Raw genomic sequence first — 6,927 nt, forward strand, 5'->3', positions numbered from 1 at the left:
GCAACATGCAACTCTGTCATAAACCCAATCATATACGCTTACAGAAATCCGGACATCCAGAAATCCCTCTGGCTAGCCTGCTGTGGATGCGTGCCGTCCAACTTCTCTTTGCGGCCAAGGACATCGAGCGATGTATAGGTCGGACTCACATAATTAGTTTGTACTGTGTCAGTGTTAATGATATGATGTCCTTCCTTGGTGGGATCCCATTCAAACATTGCTGGTTGTGTAGTAGATGTTGCGATCCAAGATGTCAACCTGCAATGTATAATTAGATGTCTTTAATGCATAGTAGACATCTATGCACAAAATTTCAAGTTGTATCAGACATAAGACAGTTCAAATTGAACATGATCTGAATAATCTGGATATTCTGAGATATGTAGTACAGGCCCAGTGACACAAATCTATAGCCTATACTATATATCTAATCAATAAAATAAAAAAATTAAAATTAATTATATATATATATATATATATATATATATATATACCGTTACAAAAACGGTTTCCAAAAAAATATTAAGCATCCGTTAACAAAATGATTACAAAACTGACCTAATTTGTGTGAAGACAGCTTTCATGTACATGTTCATGCTATACGGAGTTCTTTCAGCACCACGGACAGCAGCAGGTACAATGAGGCTATTCCCTTGCAAACCCGCCTCTAACACTTAAATCTGTGTTCACTTAAAAATGTATGAATGACAGAGAGAAAACACGGTCTCGCGAGCATCTGTCACTTTCCAGCCAATTTTATCAAATCACTTTTTTTTTTAAACTAACATTAAGATGCAAGAAAAAAATGACCTCTTTCATTTAAGCGCAATTTATTTGTCATTTGCAGTGAAATGTATTATCATAAATGTAAAAATCCCTGGGAAAATCCAATTTGTTTAGACATGCTGAATTGGTTTATTATTATCTAACGTCCCTAATGACAGTGAAATATCTTCTGCCACAAAGTTGTAAAGCAAATCATATTTTCACACATTTTTTTCTGGAATCCATTGAGCACACATTTTGGTTTTAGTGCGAAACGGCAGGGTTAATGAAGGTCTGAGTGCGAAATGAGGTGTCAGCCACAACGCTTTAAATTTAACGTCAGGCAACATCTTTCAAGACAGTTTTGCAGAAGGCCAACTGAGACATCAATGCTTAAATAAGACAAATGCTTCTGGGTCTGTACAGAAAAATGATCTCGTGATTATTAGATATAGTTGAGTTAGGGGCAGGCTAGTGTGTAAATAGATCTGCATGAAGGCTTAGTAAAAGATCAGATAACTAGGCCAAAATGGGACAGAAAGTACTAAAGATTCAGCCAAAAAGACCTTGAAATAGCATGTAAGATTTAAAAACACATCGCTAAATCTGTTGAAATGGATTTATATTATGCTATACAACCAACCCAAAAAAAAAAACCTCAAAGGACAACACAGAGAAACAACTATGTTTTTCAAAATGGCGCAAAAGAAACATCACTAATAGCTAAAGGATTAGTTGTCGTAATATTTTATATGCATAGATATTTGTGGAGCTTGAAATATGACCGTAACAAAGCCTTGTATTTTTCGAGGGTGTATGAATGTCACAGCTGTTCTTTGACGACCCCTCATTTGCGGCAAAGTATCTTAAAGGGGTCATATGATGCAATTTCATTTTTTCCTTTCTCTTTGGAGTGCCTTACCTTTTCTCTTCTGCAATAATGAATTAAAGTGCAGCGTTCATTGATAGAGCTACAATCACAATGAGGCCATTAACAGAGCTAATTTTACTTCCTGACTTGAACATGATAAAAACAGACTGAGAATAGGTTAGTGAGATTAGGGTGTTTCAACACTTTAAATCAATTGTACTGTTTTCTAGGATGTGCTTTAACATTGTAGTACAAGTATTCAAAGTTGGCCTTGAGAGCCCATCCAGGTGCCCTCTGACTAACCTCAATACTCTTAGTGACCTGTACAAAACCTGATGGACTTTTATGTGGAGTTATTTCACAGTCTGGACACTGTGAAACAATTCTCCAGTCTTTTTTTGCACGATTGTGTGATACGCCTGATAGTTTGTGGTTGTGTGTGCGAAAGTGAGAGAACCATTTGTTTATATACCACTCACTTATGTCAGGAGTGGGGTTCAGTGACCTGTCACACTGTGCCCACTTATAAAAAAAATAAAAAATAACCTAACCCACGTAATACAAAACACTTGGCAAATATCAGTGTTTTTCAGCAAATCTCTACCGTTATGTAATGTATCTCCACTACAATGTATTCAAGGGGATGCCATAGATTCAGTTTGTTCAGGGGTACAGCGGTTATTTTTCTTATGCAATGCTGTATGGAAATGTATATTTTTTATACACATCAGGGCATGAGTTTTATGATGTTGTTTTGGTGTGTGTGTGTATATGTGTGTGTGTGTGTTCGGTACCTGTATTCTTATCGATGGTTTCCTAGAAAAAAGCAAAAACAGAAAAACAAAAAACTAATGAAACTAAAAAGGCAGAAAGTGCCATAATTTCACTTACTAGTGTCTTATTGATTTCACGTGTTTATCAGATCAGTAAAAACCAGGATTATGATTTGTAACATCACCTGACTGTGTCGACAGTACCGTTCACCTTCAAATTTGCAGCGGCTGAAGCACAGCTTTGTGTCCAGATAGTTGATTTCTAGTGAGCTTGACTACTGAACACAGACAGGATATAGTCTGTTTAGTAGTGGTTAGTTTTAACAGATGGGTCTAAAAGTTAAAACTCAAAAATAGACCCAGAGAACCAGGTGGTGCGCACTTTCTACGTCAGGGGAATGGCTGCATTCCAACCTCTCTTGGACATTGGAGCCCACTACGGCTACCGGCAGAGCAATGCAGTCCTCTCTTTAGCATTCTGTTGGACTGGGACAGCCCTTTTGTGTGCCAGACTACAGACAGATGGTCCACCCCCAGCCTCATGCTCAAAAGTGACCTATCATCACAGAATTGAAGTATGCCAGACAGGCAGCCATCTAGAATTTCACATATCTTTAGTCAGTATTGGATCAAATACAAGCAGACTGCATTCCTCTGGAGCTACAGTACAGGTGATGGAGGCTACTTTTTGCGAGTTACAAAGAGAGAAAGAAGAAAATCTACCGTGAGACCAGCGTACCTTAGTCTTCTGTCGTGATGTCAGCGCTGGAATACATAAATGGAGAGAGGTCGTCTGAATGACGGCACCTAACCGCAAGGAAGCTCTATTATCACTAAATCTGGCCCTGCTAAAAATAACCTTGAAGAGCATGAAATGTTGCATTTATCTAGGGAACTTGAAATCCGTTTTCTGGGCCATTAAGCAGAGCTCTGTGTTTCCCATCAACAGCTACATTAGAGCGAGAAGGCGCCTTCCTAAAATAAGGGAGGGGACAGAGACAGTAAGCCTTTAGAAGAGCCTCTGGGGTTATGTAACCACTGCACCCAAATGGAGCCCATTCTTTAAATTCCAAATCTCTGTGCGTTACTGATGAAGTCTCACTATGATCTACAATCACTTTTGCAATCATCTATAGAGCTGGAAGGAATATTTTTGTGTAGGTAAACTGTCAGCACAATTATGTGGCCCTTATTAGCAAGCGGTCGGAGATGTGGATGGGTGCTCTGATACTGTGATGTAATCGTTGTTGATCATTTTCTTGCTTTGTTTGTTTCTCTTTGTATTGTGACCTGAAATCTGACAAGTACGATGCACTTTATAAAAGGAACATGCTACACGTCGCAATGTAAGTGTGGAATGTAATCCTTCTTAAAAATGATTTATTTTTTATTACTGTAAATATCACAAACCTGAGACAAAAAGAGAGTGAGTGAGAAAAAACAAAACAAAAACACGACGAGAATACTTTGTCAAATAAAATTCAGCAAACTCTATCACGGTCTATGGTTGTTTGGTGCCTTTATCTCGTGTGTGTGTGTGTGTGTGTGTGTGAGAGAGAGAGGGGTAAGGACAGACTTAAACCGGTACAGGTCATCGTATGAAGGCGGCTCAGCTTTAAAAGGCTTGCGTATGAATTATTGAGCCTTTCTGTTTTACGTAACGTGAGCTGTCAGGATCACGGTGAGTGTGGGATCTGAACGCCAGAGATGTCGCCGAGCCCACGCTGTGAGGTGATGGGCAATTCGCGCCTATTTGAAGGGGTGATCGAAGCGCCTGCTGATAATAGTTTCAGCAGTATTTAGTTACTGAAGTAATCTTTACTGCTATAAAACCATAATCGATTAACAGGGGAGCTCCTCAAAAATACTAAGATTTTAGAATCTTTTTTTTTTCGATTGAAGTGATGGCTATATACTCAATTACAATGCTAAATATTTGTTACTCTCTTACTACGAACAACAAAAATATTATTTTATTCTATTTTCACCGAGGGACCTTCATTGATCTTTTCAATAAGGAATTAACGTGTACCTTCACTGATCTTTGAAACACTCTTTCCGACCCTATATAAATGTTTACATTTGTACTCTAAATGAAGCAATAAATTATGATCAATAAAAATTAGTTTATCCTTACTGTTAATAGACCATTTCTAACGATAACATCCACATTATTATATATATAAAAGCTAAACTGTTAAAAAGAAAAGTGATGACCCATTTGAGACTGAAAAGGTTAGACATGATAAACACAAAACAAACCCGTCCTGCGGTAAAACCCCTATGCTTCCCTCAGCAAGCAAGTTAACTCTTGCCAATGTTCTCACACACAAAACTGGGTAGATTACTTGAAAATTGTAATCCGTTACTGATTCCAAATTACATGACAAAAATTGCAGTTAGTAACGTAATCAATTACATTACACATTTTTGGTAATATAATCAGATTACTTTTGACTCATTTATCACATTGATTTAAATAGGATAATATTGTACCATATTAATGTAAAAATGCAAAGAAAAAAATATATTCCATTCATTGTTATTAACAACATAAAGTGCATTAAACATTACGTCAAGGTTTACCAAACGGGGTTTGTGAGTTTGATGAAAATCTAATTAATTAAATCATAAAAAATTTAAAATGAAAATAAATCATTTTAAAATAACATGAATCAAAATAAAACACTTACTAAAAAAAAAAGAAATATTTAATTTGTTTACCCGCATGTCATGTTCAGCGTTAATCAAAGTCAGAGAACCGTGAGCATGCAAATGTGTTACTTATTAGCCTACCTTAAAATCTCAGGGGTAGTTCAAGTAAATATACAGAGCAAAAGAGGTTTTGCTGACAAAAAAAAGAATCCCTACATTAAATGTAAATAAGAAATAACATGAATTTGCGCATTTTAATGTGAGTGAGTGAGTGAAGTGACGTGTGGCCACATATGGTGACCCATACTCGGAATTTGTGCTCTTCATTTAACCCATCCAAGTGCACACACACATACTGTGAACACACACCCGGAGCAGTGGGCAGCCATATTGTTGCGGCGCCCGGGGAGCAGTTGGGGGTTCGGTGCCTTGCTCAAGGGTCTCACCTCAGTCGTGGTATTGAGGTGGAAGAGAGTGCTGGTTTTTCACTCCCCCCACCTACAATTCCTGCCGGACATGAGACTCGAACCCGGACACTTTCGGGGTACAAGTACGACTCTCTAACCGGCCACAACCCCGTGTTTGAAATGTGTTTGTTAAAGGGGTCATATGATGCGATTTCAAGTTTTCCTTTCTCTTTGGAGTGTTACAAGCTGATTGTGCATAGATAAGATCCCTGAAGTTGCAAAGACTAAAGTCTCAAAACCAAAGAGATATTCTTTATCAAAGTTAAGACACTGCCACGCCCCCCTAAAACGGCTCGTTCTAACACGCCCCCACATGTCTATGTCACTATGTGCAAATATTTGCGTAATTCCGCCCAAATGTTCACGCAAAGAAAGAAGGCGTGGTTTCAGTAACCGCAGTTAAAAGACAAAAGACTTCCCAAGACAGTAGCCAAATACATGTTTAAATAACCTACTGAGTGATAATTCAAATAAACAACATAAATGTGTTCATCAGTAGTTGATGCAATTTTGAAATGTTGAGGAAACACTTCTTAAAACTGAAATGATTTTTGTAAATCCAGTGATCAAATGCTGTGTGGCATCTCAATTTTCTGTGTAATTATACCACCTGACTGTAGTGACTGGTCTTTGTGTGAATGTCCTCAAAACTGGAGGACTTTCTGAATGTAGGCTATATTAGCGCTAGGCTATTTTAGAAAGGAACATTTAAAAGATGAAAAAGAGGAATTAGGGAGAATCAATAAATAATGAATAATTTATAGCTGTTGTGTGAATATGTAATCAATAAAAAAAGTAACTGTAGTCTGATTACGAGCATTTTAAAATGCAATTAAAAGTACTTAATTTTTGAAATCGGATTACGTAATCCAGATTACATGCAATCAGTTAGCCTACTACCCAGCTCTGCTCACACAGACACACGCACACAAGGGAGAGAACTAAAAGTTTGGTGGACAGTAGTTAATGGAGTTCACCTGGTTATTAGACAGAAGGAAAACACTGAAATTGACTTCGTTTACATGGACATCAGTAATCTAATTATTTACCTTATTCTAAATAAGACAATATTATGATTATGGTGTTTACATGAGTTTCTTTTAGAATATTCCTTTCATGTTCCCGTTTTACATGTTATAGTACAGGGGTGGCGAACGTCGGTCCTGGAGAGCCGCAACCCTGCAGTTTTGCTTCAACCCTAATCAAACACACCTGAACAAGCTAATCAAGGTCTGAAGGGTTACTAGAAAGCTACAGGCTGGTAGGTTTTAATTAGGGTTGGAGCTGTACTCTGCAGGGCTGCGGCTCTCCAGGACCGGAGTTCGCCACCGCTGATCTAGTGTATTGTGATTGGCCGAATACCTCAAGCGTGTGACGGAAATGTTACGCACCTTAC

Source organism: Sinocyclocheilus rhinocerous, unplaced genomic scaffold (assembly GCF_001515625.1).
Source record: "Sinocyclocheilus rhinocerous isolate Xijiao unplaced genomic scaffold, SAMN03320098_v1.1 scaffold831, whole genome shotgun sequence".
Lineage (NCBI taxonomy): Eukaryota > Metazoa > Chordata > Actinopteri > Cypriniformes > Cyprinidae > Sinocyclocheilus > Sinocyclocheilus rhinocerous.